The sequence below is a fragment of the Alexandromys fortis genome, unplaced genomic scaffold (genome assembly GCF_014885135.2).
Source record: "Alexandromys fortis isolate MF-2015 unplaced genomic scaffold, M_Fortis_MF-2015_v1.1 scaffold_162, whole genome shotgun sequence".
Classification (NCBI taxonomy): domain Eukaryota; kingdom Metazoa; phylum Chordata; class Mammalia; order Rodentia; family Cricetidae; genus Alexandromys; species Alexandromys fortis.
In genome coordinates this window covers 15156-29403 of record NW_026068033.1, presented here as the reverse complement: position 1 = coordinate 29403, position 14248 = coordinate 15156, and the positions used below count along the sequence as shown (strand labels likewise).

The following is a 14248-nucleotide window of genomic DNA, read 5'->3' as shown; positions in this document are numbered from 1 at the left end:
ATAGGGCAAAATCATGTATAAGATGTTCCCCTTATTACTTTCCAACAAATATCTAGTGCCAGAGAGAGTTTTAGAAAGAATGAAAAATAAAATCAAGTTGTGTGAGTAGAACAAAAATAAGAGGAGGTGATAACATGTTGAATTTGATGTTTAGTTTTTAAGGTTTTACTTGGAGCGAGAACCAAATAAATATTGTTAAAGGGGGAACAAAATGGCTTTTAAATTATTTGATCTCTATAACATTGTATAATGAAAGAAATGAAAAAGCAGACGCAACCATTAGAAAAATGTATAGATAAGAAGTTAAATTACTTTCTATGCTACAGAAAGCACAGTGAACTACACTGGACTCTAACAGTTTATCCTTTGTCTTTTGTGTTGTTTTTATACTCTTGCCCAGTGAGAAACAAAGAAGATAACAATTTACTAGATTGCTTACCTCCTCTTGTCATCTCTTCGGGTGAAATAATTCAATTACGTGCTTGCTTAAGCAGCATGTATACTAAAATTGCAACTACACAGTAGATCACAGGGCCTAGAGCAAGGATGACATAGAAGTTTATGAAGCATTCCATATTTTTCCCAATAACATTATTATTATAATAACCAAACGAGATAAAAACACAACAATAACAACAACAAAGAAACTATGGGCAAATATCCCTGATGAACATAAAGAGTCTCAATAAAATGCTTACAGAGCAAAGAGAGACACACGCCATGAGTACCTTTTAAAAGGAGTAAGTGCTTTTATTTAGTCCCTTGACACTAGCAAAACTTTGGTCTCTTTGAATCGCTTTAGAAAGCTTTGTATTATTACTTCAGGCTATAAATATCACAGCCAAGTTTCTTATAAGCACAACATGGAGTAAATATAAAACTGTATTTATCTGTGGCACCTTATGTAATCACATTCATGAAAAGATTGAGGTTTTCAACTGAGTTAAAGAAACGACCAGTACTTTGTCTTTTCATGGTAATAGTTCTTATCTGAAGTTTAAAGTAAAGTATTTCAAGTATTTAAGTGTTTTATACAAGTGTTTAAGTGTTTTATACAAGTTTTTGATCTATGAAGACTTCCAATATTCAAGTATTTGTTAGGATACAAATCTTATCGGTGAGATGCTGTAATGCGATGGAGTAGCAGGACCACATCTTTGTCTGTTGAATCCCTAAGGCCATTGATTAATGCAATCAATGGAGCAGCAGACCACAGATCTGGTTAAACACTCCCTGGTTTTATTGGCAATTTGGGAACTTGGGCTTAATGCTGAGGATGCAATCTGAAAGCAGAAAATCTCATGTCTTCTACTTTTAAGGAAAGATTGCACTGTTGTTTCATCCAGGGGTGGAGAAGATAGAATGATTGGAGAACTGAAGAGCACGTGGTTTTGTTGAAATATGGAGCGGTGGGGTTGCGTCCCCAACACCCCGGCCGCTTGGCTAGCTTATGCCCGAAATAACAACACACAAACTGTATTCATTTAACTGCTTGACCCATTTCTATCTAGCCTCGTCTAGGCTAACTCTCGCACCTGGACTAGCCCATTTCTAGTAATGTGTGTAAGCACCCCAAGGTGCGCTTACCGGGAAGATTCTAGCCTAAGTCCATCCTGGTCGGAGTTTCATCGGTGTGCCTGGGAGAGCAAAGCAGGGCCTCTGCTCCCGAGACCAGAGCTGTCGAGACTCTCCGGGAGCAGAGCAGAGTCTGACCTCACTTCCTCTTCTGCCCAGAATTCTATTCTGTTTTCTCCTCCTACCTTTGCTTTAACCTATCAGGGCCAGCAGTTTCTTTATTGCTCAGCCAATGAAATCAACAGATTGATATGACACTCCCACATCATGGTTTAACTGTTGACTCAAGGGTTCTTTACAGCGAGATCCTTTGATTGTCTTTGAGGTGAAATTTTAGATAAAAACCAACTATGTGCTCAAACTGTATTGTGTACTTTGTAAGCTGCATGCTGAAAGAAAACTTGTTGTTGTGTGTGGTGTGTGTGTATGTACGTAGGCAGGCCGAAGGGTGATGTTGAATGTCTTCCTCAATCGATCTCCACCTGAGTTTTTGAAGCTGCCTAGTCTGACTGGTTGGTGATCTCCAAGGTTCCAGTTACATCTGCCTCCCCAACACTGGGCTTTCGGACACATGCCACTCCTGCGTGTGCATTCTAGGGACCTTAGTATAGGTCCCCATACTTGTGTAGCATGTAGCAGGCACTTCCTTCACTCACTGATCCACCTCCCCATCCTGAGCCATTGCTTTTTTGTGAATTATTTAACCGCTATACAACATTAAAAGTGATAACGTGTATTATTTTGCACTATTCCAGTCATTGGATCATTTTCTATTTGTTCTGAGAACCGGGAACACTGAGGTTTATCTGGACAAGCACTGATGCTCTCATGAATTCAATGCTGCTCCTAAGAGGGAATGACTAAAGTAACTGTTAATTTATAATAACCTTGTGTTAAAGGAAAAATCAGGTTATAGCACCACTTGCTATGAGTAGTTTCAAAGGACCATCACTCATCCTCCCACTGCCTGTTTGGAAAATGAGTTCCGGCTATTGTTTTTATTGCTTGGGTGTGCATGCCTTCTGGGAGGATGTGTAGAACTATGTCTGGATGTGACTTGACATGATTTGAGTTTATTTTAAAACAATTTACTGTACTTCTCTTGTCTTGAAAGGGCCAGAAAAAATTAAGTAATTAACATATACTAATTAACTAACACAACTCACATGTTTTGTTATTGCACCTTAAAACTGGGAAGTTATTGGTTGCAAACATAGGCTTTGTTATTATGAAAGAAATGTTGTCTAGGTTACCAGCATCAGCATCGAATTAACTGATCCTAAACATGCCAGCATGCCTTCTTCGGGCTTTTGCTTACATAAATTAGGTACACAGACTACTAGTTTCATCTAAATAACCTGTTACCATTCTTATTTCTGGTCTTCCTAACTTTTAACAAATTACATTATGTTTGTGATATAAAGCTTCAGAGAAAGAACTCACTTTAGCTATAGTTGGAAGGGCCATTCCATAAGTTGTGTGCTGCTGGCAGGCCCATACTCACACACTGTTATAGTTAACTTGTTTGCTGTTATATTAGAACTACAGAGTAAATTTTGTAGCAACGGCAGACAGTGTTTATAATAAAGCATTGTGGTGGTTGTAACATTAGTCAGTGTATAGACTTAATAACTAGATCATTGCTTTTATGAGCATCTTTTGGGTGTGGTATACCCAGCGGAGAGGAATATCAGAGCTCTCATTACACATTTTAATCACTGTTATTCCCAAGTACTGGAAACTGGGTCATTTCTCACTGAGCTTTGTGGGAACCTTTCCATCATCCAATGAAGATAGTAGAAGTCATCTAAATTGTTAAAAATTGCCAAGTGATGAAAATTTGGACATTAAATGACATTATCCATTACTTCTCTACCTCAGGTCCTCTCTCATTGAGTTCTGTTTATTTCCTAAAACTTACTCTTCTATGGAATGCCGTTTCGAATGGTCTAGGCTAGGAATTCCATGTTTTTTACTTGGTGCAAGCAATAGTCTCATGAAGATTCAGTTTTTCTTTGATATATTTTTTTCAGAGTATTACTGAAAGAATTAATGTCTTATGTCCAACCATATTTGATGTGTTTAAATATAGCAATTGTGCAGCATATGCACAGGGAATGGGCATCCAAGATAAACCAAAATAAATCACCCCACTTATGATATTAATAAACTTTTGAGAAAAAAAAAACAAAGGCAACAAGATAAAGAATGTAACAATGCTATACCTAGCATTCTGTTCTTGTTTTTAATTAAGATCTATGAATCTTTACTTTGTATATAATATTAAAATGAACATTCTATAGACCGAAAAATATACAATATTTTCCTTAATGTGTTTCATTTACCTATCTGCAGAGACATTCACACTGTTTAGGATAAAAGGATCTGCTAAAGACTCAATAAAAGAAGCTTAGACTGGTCTTGCCTGCTGTCTGTGTGGTGGAGGTTGTGTACACAGGATAGAGTTCCATGAGAAAAGCCAGGGTGTAAGAAAGACCTGGGTGTTGTCTTGTCAATTAAGTGTAGAAGATACGCATTAGAACCTTCTGCATTCTACAATTCATATCAGTGGTGGGTAGTTCAGGCAACTTAACAGTTGCTATTCCACTGAAAAAAAAATGATACTTTCTGTCCCAGCTACCATTAGTTCCTCGTGGAGTAGTGGGACCTCCATGGTATATATTAACTGGTTTGTGGTTGTCATAGGATACTTAAAAGAAACCTAAATTTATTCCTTGACAATTTCTCATATATATAAAATATATTCGGATTACATCTACCCTTACCCTGCCGGATTCCCTTCCCATCTGTTCTAATCCTCCCCTTTCTCATTAAAAGTCCTTCTCCTGATTTCATGTCATTTTGTTTTGTAGCCTACTGATACACATAATATATACATGCCTGGCGGTTTGTAGCTAGCCATTGAAACATAGGAGACTCAACCATTGTCTATACCACTGAACCAAATGACTCCTCCTCCCTCAACATTCATCTGTCAATAATCAATAGATCCCCAGGCAAGTGATCCCCATGAGCCCCAAACACCATCCATGAGTAAAGATTAACAGGCCAAGTCTTGTGCAAGGAACCACAGTTGCAATAATTTCATGAGTGAAGTAATCTTATAAGACCAAGAAGATATTGTTCCACATCCTTCTTCTCCATTATCCTTTCCGTCTCTTCAGTGAGGACTGAGTTTTGGAAGGAGTGATATAGATGTCTTAGGGGTGTCTCAGAACCTTTAATAGCTATGAATCTCTTCATTCTTTTCCATTCAGTGCAAAAGATGCTTTTCTGAACAAGGTTGAAGGTAACACTTGTCAATAGAAATACACAAATATTTAGATGGAACTTTGACACATGTATTTAGCAAAATAATATTAAGCTCTGCTTCCCCGAAGTCTCCACAAGACACATTTAAGAACATGAGGCCAGTATGTGAGAATACTTTATAATCAAACACAAAAATTTTGTAGTTATTTAAGCTGTTATTTTGATTGTTTTTCTATATTAAAATAATAAAATGGAATGTTAGAATGAGAAGATCTTAAATATCAGATCAATGTCTTTATTTTTAGCTAACCAATAATTCATTTTCCTGCTCATATTTTATTTATTTAACTATCTTCAGCTCAGCTGACACTTTTAAGTTAGACATTGGACTGTGTCTTAGAAATAGATAAGTAATAGAGGCATTTCTGGGAAGTGCACAGAATTCAGAGAGAAAGGTAGGGAAGTCATGAAAAAAATTTTAGTGTAATATAGCAGGGGTGATGGCTTCAGAGGAGAGGAGAAATGTCAAATTGTATAAACCAAAGATGTTTTTCTGGAGGAGGTAACACTTCTGCTGAAAGTCCATAGGGAGATTTTTGGCAGGGGCATTTCCCAGGCATTGGAAACAATGTATAGGAAATGCTGAATTTCACCTCCAATATTTGTGAACATATTGTACAGATAAGTAGCAAGGCAAGGGAATATGATCATTTTCATTATATTATAAATAAGAAATAATTATGTGAAGTACTTTACATACCAGGTAATATGTCGATGGGAAGGAGAAGTTTGTTTTGTGAGTAGTTGGTTTTATTCTCTGCTGTTTTGTAAAATAACATTAGTAATTTTAAATTGCCACTTAATCTGTGTCAGGTCAGATGCCATTATCTTAGTCCACCTGATGTATACTTTAGAGAGGTAAGAGGGATTGCACTTTGCTTAGATTGCAATGAATGTATAGGAAAACTGCAAACAGTGAGTAGTGTGTTGTTTTAGCAAGCTTCATGAGAAAAAGAAGGTGAAATGGATTATTCACCTTTGCCCCTCCTGTGTCTCATGTACTTTGTATGCATGACATTTATTGTTTGTATCAAGTAAACTTAGCAACCACGTATGCATTTTTTCTCAGTGTAGTCTAGGAGTCTCTAACAACTATGCTGAATGCCCATTGGTTGCTCAGGCTAGAATTTCTCTTAACTGTTGAAAGAGTATATCAAATGAAGACCCAATGCTTATTGCCACTATCAAAAAAATAATGAAGGCAACTAATGTTATAGAATTAATTGAGAGAGAAACAATTTGATAAATGTAGAAAAATGCTATTTTATTGTTTTTCTGGTTTTTTTTTGAAACAGGGTTTCTTTGTATAATATCCTTGGCTGTCCTGGAACATGCTCTGTAGATCAGGCTGGCCTTGAACTCACAGAGGTCTACCTGCCTCTGCCACCTGAGTACTGGGATTAAAGGTGTGTGCTATCACCACCTGGCAGGATGGCTATTTGAAAAATTATATTTTTGTTTGTTTTTTAGTGAATTATATGTATGTATATACACACATATATATGTGTATATACAATGTATTTTTTAAAATATTTATTTATTTACTATGTACACAATATTCTGTCTGTGTGCATGTCTGCAGGCCAGAAGAGGGCACCAGACCTCTTTACAGGTGGTTGTGAGCCACCTTGTGGTTGCCGGGAATTGAACTCAGGACCTTTGGAAGAGCAGGCAATGCTCTTAACCACAGAGCCATCTCTCCATCCCTACAATGTATTTTGATGATATCCACACTCTTCTTCCCCATTCATTTCCACCTAGATAATCTTGTGCTCATTTGAAACTTCATACCCTTAAAAAAAAACCCAAATCCAGTTATTGCTATCCATATGCACATGGGTATGCGCTATTCACTTGAACATGATCAACCTACCAAGAGCCGCACCCTAAAGAAACCTGACTCCCCCTTTTCCAGCAACCATTAAGTGCCGATACCTCCTCATCTAGGATTGGGAGCTCTTCTGACCCTCTCCACTTCATGCTGATGTGAATGTCAGCTGTCTTGGTCTTATGCAGGCCACCATAGCTGCTGTGAGCTCATGAGAGCCAAGGCCCCATCATATCCAGAAGACACTGTTTAGCTTTATTTCTCACTGGCCTCTGACTGTTACAGTATTTCTGCTTTTCTTCCAAAATGTTCTCTGAACCTTGTGGGAAGGGTGTATGATATATATGCCTCATTTGTGGTTGAGAACTCCAATGGATAAAAACTGCCAGCTTATCAATTATGATTGTGTGATGAGAAATTTGCCCAAAAGGTTGAGAATATAAGCCTTTGTCCTTAGCACAAATACTGATGTATAAAGTTGAGTTTGTTTGTTTATTTATTTATTTGTTTGTTTACCACAGTTTTCTCTCCCTCCTCTCTTTCCAGTGTCTTCCCCCACCTCCACCCCTCTTCCTGTTCCTCTCGATCCACTCCTCCTCTGTTTCTTCTTAGAAAAAGGAAGGCCTCAAGTGGATACCAATCAGTCATAACATATACTTTTACTTGATACAAAAATATGTCTTAGGTGGGTATTGTGAGGTTTTACAACATAAGTATTATGCTCTGTTTAGATCAGGTTAGATGTGTCTATCATCTCAAAGATCATTTATTTATGACAAAACTTGTAAAAACTCTCTTTCTAGATATCTGAAATTCACCATTCACTAAACATGGTTACTACAGATGTTGATAATTTTTATAAAGAAAATGATATTCCTGAAGGAATCCCCCTTCTGTTTCTTCTATGATTTGACATCCATAAGAGAATAGAAATAATAATGATGCTTAGTTTAGAGATGACATACAGGACTTGTGAATTCTTCCAGCTGACCTTGGAAGAAAAGCAACAATTAGGTTCATAAAGATAAAGACAATGAAAATGAAAATACAAAGGTTAGGAATGTGGGGGATGTAAAAGTTTTAAATGATCAGAAAAGTAGTAGTAGGAAAGGGAAGATAATTGGTTGCTTTTACTAGAAACACAATGAAAATGCTTCTTCATAGTGTTTAAAAGTATAGAAATTGTCTCTGTGCTGTGCATTTGAATACTATTAGAGAGCTCTATTTTATTTTCTCTGTCTCATTCAAGAGACCATAGACAAAATAAATAGATGTAAGGCTTAGTGGGTCAGACTGGCAGCTTAAGAGGTTCCTATAGTAACTAGTTCTGTCTGGGAAAACATAGGCAACCACAGCTGCCCTGTCTCTAAAGGAATTAGAGCACCGAGGAGTCATCAACAGATGCACACACTGCCCTTTCAATTCTAGCTTCTAGGAGGTATACATCTCTGACTGCCTCTTCAAAAATTTTGTGTAGTTGCTGGATCTATACAAGCAAAGAGTAACTCTGGAATATGGAAGCTTCAGAAGAATGACAATGCTGGATACAGAATCAAAAGACAGAAGATCAGGTTATAGGATAACATAGGATAGAGAAAGAGATCAAATAGTATTAGTAGGATTTTAGAAACCTGGTCACAATGAAGAGGACATTATCTATCTAGTACTGAGGAAGGTAGTAGTCTAAAGCAGGAGTTAGGTAATGTGGTGTGTGTGTGTGTGTGTGTGTGTGTGTGTGTGTGTGTATGTGTGTGTGTGTATGTGTGGTGTGCTGTAACTTGAGGGCCAGGCTTGTTGGGGTTTCTATTCTGTCTGGTTCCTACAGCTGGCAATTCCCAAAGAAAATCACACAGAGGTCTCAATACGATTATAAACTGATTGGCCCACTAGCTCAGGCTTTTTATTAGTTCTTGTAGCTTATATTAACTCATTATTCTTATCTATGTTATCCACATGGCTTGGTACCTTTTTCAGTGGGGTAGGTCACATCTTGCTTCTTCCGTGATCTCAGCAAGACTGGGAGGAGTGGGCTTCCTCTTTCCCAGCATTCTCCTTTTCTCATTACCCCACCTTTTCTTCCTATCTGGTTGTCCCACCTATACTTTCTGCCTGGCCAATCCGCATTTATTTAAAACATGATTGACAGAATACAGTCAATTCTCCTGCACCAGTGTGTGTATACTTTGCAGATAGACAAAAATCCACCTCTCTAACTATTTGGATTCTGATGTATTAACAGTCATGAATCAAACATTTATAAACTATATAAATTTACTCAGTTCTGTAAATTTAATGATCTATGGTAAAGTTTTAGAGTCCAAGGAATTCACACCCTTGTAAGTGTGAGGGGCAGTAAGAACAGACATTTGACTTTATATTAGAAACAAACCTCTGAAACTGTGCTTACTGTTAGCCACTGATTCATATTAATTCAAATCCTTCTCATACTCCAACGAGATTTCACACAGGGTTATATTATTTTAGGACGAAGGAAATGAAACACAGAAAAGTAGTAAATTATTTCCGTATAGACATATAAGATTGTAAAAACCATCGTCACTTTCTCTTTCTCTTGTTTTACTTAGTTCTTTCTGGCAGAAGAATATAGGTTACTCTGACCTCAAGTGACCAAATCTAGAGTGGTCTGAATGAGGGAGTGGGTAAGTTAAAAACTGCCAGTTACATTTGGCATCTATAAATGCAGGACTGTCAAAACAAATTTAAGAAATTATGTGTTTTAATTTAATTTTTAAAAATTTTTGAGAATTTCATTTATGAATACTATATTTGCATTATTTCTGCCCATTCTTCAACTCCTGTGACTCATTCTGTGTCTCACACCAACTGCCTTCCAATGTCATGCCTTCCTTTCCATTAATACACATACACACATGTTTATATATAAATATAGTCTCTTGACGTCACTTAGTGTTGTGTGATTGTATATTTGTTTAGGACTGACCACTTGAGATTGGATAACCCATCAGGGGTTCCTTGCTGGGCAATGCTGGTTCTATTAGCTGCTATTAATTGACTGTAACTCTTCATCTAGTGTTGGCATTTTGTGAGATATCTCACACCCATGTTGGCATGTCAGCTAGTGTTTCTATTCCTAAAATCTTGTTTAATCAATGATACTGTTGAGATTTTTTTTCTGGGTGGAGTTCTCCATCATATATAGAATTCACGACATTACAGCAGATGTTCTTGTCCTCTGGCTCTTATAAATTTTTATTCTCTCTCTTCTGCTGTTTTCCCTAAGCATTAGTATTGTAGATGCATCAGCTAATATTGAGCACCTCATGGTTAGTTATATCTCTATATTTCAAATACTTGTCATTTTCTGTGATGGTATCTGTCTACTTCAAAGGAGTATCTGCGATGAGTGGCGGGAATGACAATTACCAGCAAGTATAAGTGAGGAGTTAATAAAAAAAAAGCAAATCATGAATGTGTGTCTTCTATGAGATGCTAATATTGACATTTCAGTGTTTTTAGTGAAAGACAGTTATACTGGAATTTTGTCTTTTAATTTGAGATCAGGCATGAAAAGTATGGAATTTGCTCTTTCATGACTAAGCTTTACATTTATATAGTACAACTATGTGCTTTTGTCCCAGATACTTATTTTAATTTTAACCAATATTATTTCCTGTAAACTATAGAAATAATACTCATCTTACTCAACAATGGTTTGAACAAACATATTTATACATGTATACACACACATACAATTTCAAATCTGCTCAATTTAGTTAGAGAGTAAAGTACATATTTTGATTTATGTAGGACTGTGACTGTGAGTCACAAGACTTTTTCTTTCAGTATAAAAAGGATGATGAAATAGAAGTCAATTTTGTTTCAGGCCCATTATTAACTAGAAATAAATACTAGGAGATAACCAATTAAAAAAAGACTTCCTAACACAATTGGAGTGCCTATTAAAATGAGCTTACTTGAATCAAATTGCAGCTTGTATGCATCCCACCCATTCCCAACTGCATGTTGCAAGTCTGAGATTTCAGGTGCACTCAGATGTGCCAAGTTCCTGGTTCGCAACTCCTGATACATGCACCTCCCAAAGCTATGGGTTGCTGCTTTTATGAAGCTTTCTCTAAAGGCTGTGGATGTAGTTGGCTAGGGCTCTGGGTCTGGTTCTGAGTCAAGCTGACAACAGTGACTGTGGTTCTGATTCTGACCACAGTTACCATGGTTACCATTCACTTTTGTTACAAGAGATGCTATTCTTTCTGATGTTGTCTGTGGTTTCTGTCATGCCCGGTTCCCGTAATCATTAAGTCACAAAGAAATCACACAGAGGTCTATATTAATAATAAACTGATTGGCCCATTAGCTCAGGCTTCTTATTAACTCTTATAAATTACATTAGCCCATTATTCTTATCTGTGTTAGCCACATGGCTCAGTACCCTTTTCAGCAGAGCAGGCCACATCTTGCCTCTTCTGTGTCTGGACAGGACTGCAGGACTGCTTCTCTCTTCCCAGAATTCTCCGGTTCTCATTGACCTGCCTCTACTTCCTGTCTTGTTGTCTGCCTATGCTTCCTGCCTGGCTACTGGCCAATCAATGTTTAGTTAAAACATAATTGACAGAATGTAGACAATTGTCCTGCACCATTCTGATTTTTCAAGAATAATAATTTTAAATGTCAAAAATACTTCCAATAAGTTTCATCCCTCAGAACTATATTGGCTATTCCATGGGAATACATGTGCCAGAGGTATAAGATTCTGGATGAGATAGGATAGATCACCATGAGGAGATCCCCAGGCCAGCTCGTATCCTTGTATCTACCCTGACCTTGCCATTCTCCAGCTATTCTCTAGAGATTGAGAAATATTGAATGTGGGGTCTGACCAGCAGATGAACCAGTGTTGTATTAACAGGAACAAAAAAGTAGAGGATTATTCTCTCTTAAATCTGCTGTCTCCCATACATGTAGCAGTGATTGGAAATTCTAGATAAAAAGAAAGGCAGTTTTTCAAAAGATATAGAGTCTTAGAAAATAAAGAATAGGCTTGTCAGAAAATCAGGCAGACTGCCTACAGACCTCCCATCTCTCTGTCCTGCAGTCTTGTCTTGAGCACTGCAACTGAACACCAGCTTCAGCCTTCCCTCACCCTGTCCACATCTCCTGTGGTTTCACAAACTGTCTTCTCCTAGCCTCTCTTCCCTCAGTCATCACTGTATCTCAGACCCAACTCTAGCATACACTAACTGCTAACCAAAGGGGAATAACTAGGCCGAAGACAGATCCACACCTCTCCTTCTGCTCCAGAGATCCAACCCCCTCCAGTTTCATCCCCAGTTCTGTAGCTGAAAACCTGCTGAAGCCTCCATTTCTTCTATGATTCTATGCCTAACAGATCACAAAGACCTTTTCCTTCAAATTTCTTTCTCCAATTCATTCCAATTTCCCAGCTACCAACAACAGCTGGCATTCTATGTGAACACATCAGTTCAATGGGACAGGAAAACAGCCAAGACATAGCCATCACACTCTTTGACAATCCAGAGAGGAAGCAGAAACCAAGGAACAAAACACATATACAACAAAGATAAATCCAGAAATCAGCACATTGTCTTTTCATCATCCGAAATCCAGATGACAAGATGCGCATGAAACACAATCAATCGTCAGGGCAATATGTCTTCACTACAGTTCAGCTATCCTGCTACAGCAAGCCCCAAATATTCCAACATAACCTAAACACAAAAAGATCTTAAAATAGTCCTTATGATTATGATAGAGGTTTGTAAAGAGAAAAATAAAAAATTCCTTAAAGAAATCCAGGAAAACATAAACAAATAGTGTAAGGAAATAAATAAAACTGTTCCAGACCAGAAATTATAAATAGAATCAATAAAGAAAACCAAAACTGAGGGAATTCTGAAAGTGAACAATTTAGAAACTTGAACAAGAACTACAGAGCAAATTTCACCAGCAGAATACAAGAGATCAAAGAGAGAAACTCAGGCATTGAAGATATGATAGTTAAAATGGACACATCGATAAAAGAAAAGGTTAAGTCTAAAAAACCCACAAAAGTCATAAAAACTCCTGACACAAAACTTCCAGGAAATATGGGACACAATGAAAATTCAAAACCTAAGAGAAATAGGAATAGAGGAAGGAGAAGAAACCCAGCTTGAAGGCCAAGAAAAAAGGTTTTCAGCAAAATCATAGAAGAAAAATTTCTTAACTTAAAGAAGGAGATGCCTATAAATGTACAAGAAACATACAGAATATCAAATAGATTGAACCAGAAAAAAGTCCACTTAACATATAGTAAGTAAAACATCAAACATACAGCACAAAGAAAGATTAAAAACTTTAAAGGGAAAAAGACAAAGTAACATACAAAGGCAGACCTATAAGAATTACATCTGACTTCTCAATGGAGACTCTAAAAACCAGACGGGGCCTGGACAGATATGCTACAGACTCTAAGAGACCACAGATGCCAGTCCAGAGTTCTATAACCAACAAAACTTTCAATTGCTGTAGATGAAGAAAAGATATCCCATTATAAAGTCAAATAGAGTCAATAGCTCTCTATAAATAAAGCCCTTCAGAAGGTACTAGAAGGAAATCTCAAACCTAAAGAGGTGGTTAACTACACACACAAAAGGATAGAAAATAAATAACTTAACATCATTACAATCAAAAGAAGGGAACACACCCCCACAATAAACTCCCACACACTCCACCACTACCACCACCAACACTACTACCACCCCCACCAAAATAGCAGGAATCAACAAGAATTGGTCAATGGTTTCAGTTCCTCGACAGAAAAACAGACAGAAGAATGCAAAAGCAGGATCCACCCTTCTACTCTATCCAAGAAACATATCTCAATATCAATGATAGACATTACTTCAGTATAAAGGAATGGACAAGGATATTATTCCAAGCAAATGGGCCTAAAAAGCAAGATGGTGTAGCAATTCTCATATTTAACTAATACTTTACACCAAAACTAATCAAAAGAGATAGGGAAGGACACTATATGCTCATCAAAGGAAAAATCCATCAAGTTGACATTTAAATTCTTAATATTTATGTCTCAAACACAAGAGTACCCACATTTATAAAATAAACACTACTGTAGCTTCAATTACATATTGACCCCCTACTGATAGTGGTAAACTTCAATACACCACTCTCACCAATGAACAGGTCAACCAGACAAAAATTGAACAGATAAATGCTGGACTAACTAATGTTGTAAACCAAATGGACCTAACAGATATGTACAGACATTTCAACCAAAACAAACAATATAACTTCTACTCTGCACCTCACGGAACTGTCTCCAACACTGATCACATACTTGGATACAAAATAAGTCTTAACAGATGCAAAAAAATTGAAAATAGCCCCTGCATCCTGATCACCATGAGTTAAAGATTGATATAGTCAACAACAGACACAGCAGAAAGCTTACAAATTTATGGAAACTGAATAACTAACTCAATACTGAATGAA

At 37.1% G+C, this 14248-nt stretch overlaps 1 non-coding gene across 1 annotated transcript; it reads left to right on the top strand.

Moving 5' to 3' along the window:
• The first annotated feature begins 478 nt into the window (after positions 1-478).
• On the top strand, positions 479-581 carry LOC126515291 (U6 spliceosomal RNA). The gene has a single exon (XR_007595813.1). It is a non-coding gene; the product is annotated as a U6 spliceosomal RNA (small nuclear RNA).
• The last annotated feature ends 13667 nt before the right edge of the window (positions 582-14248 follow it).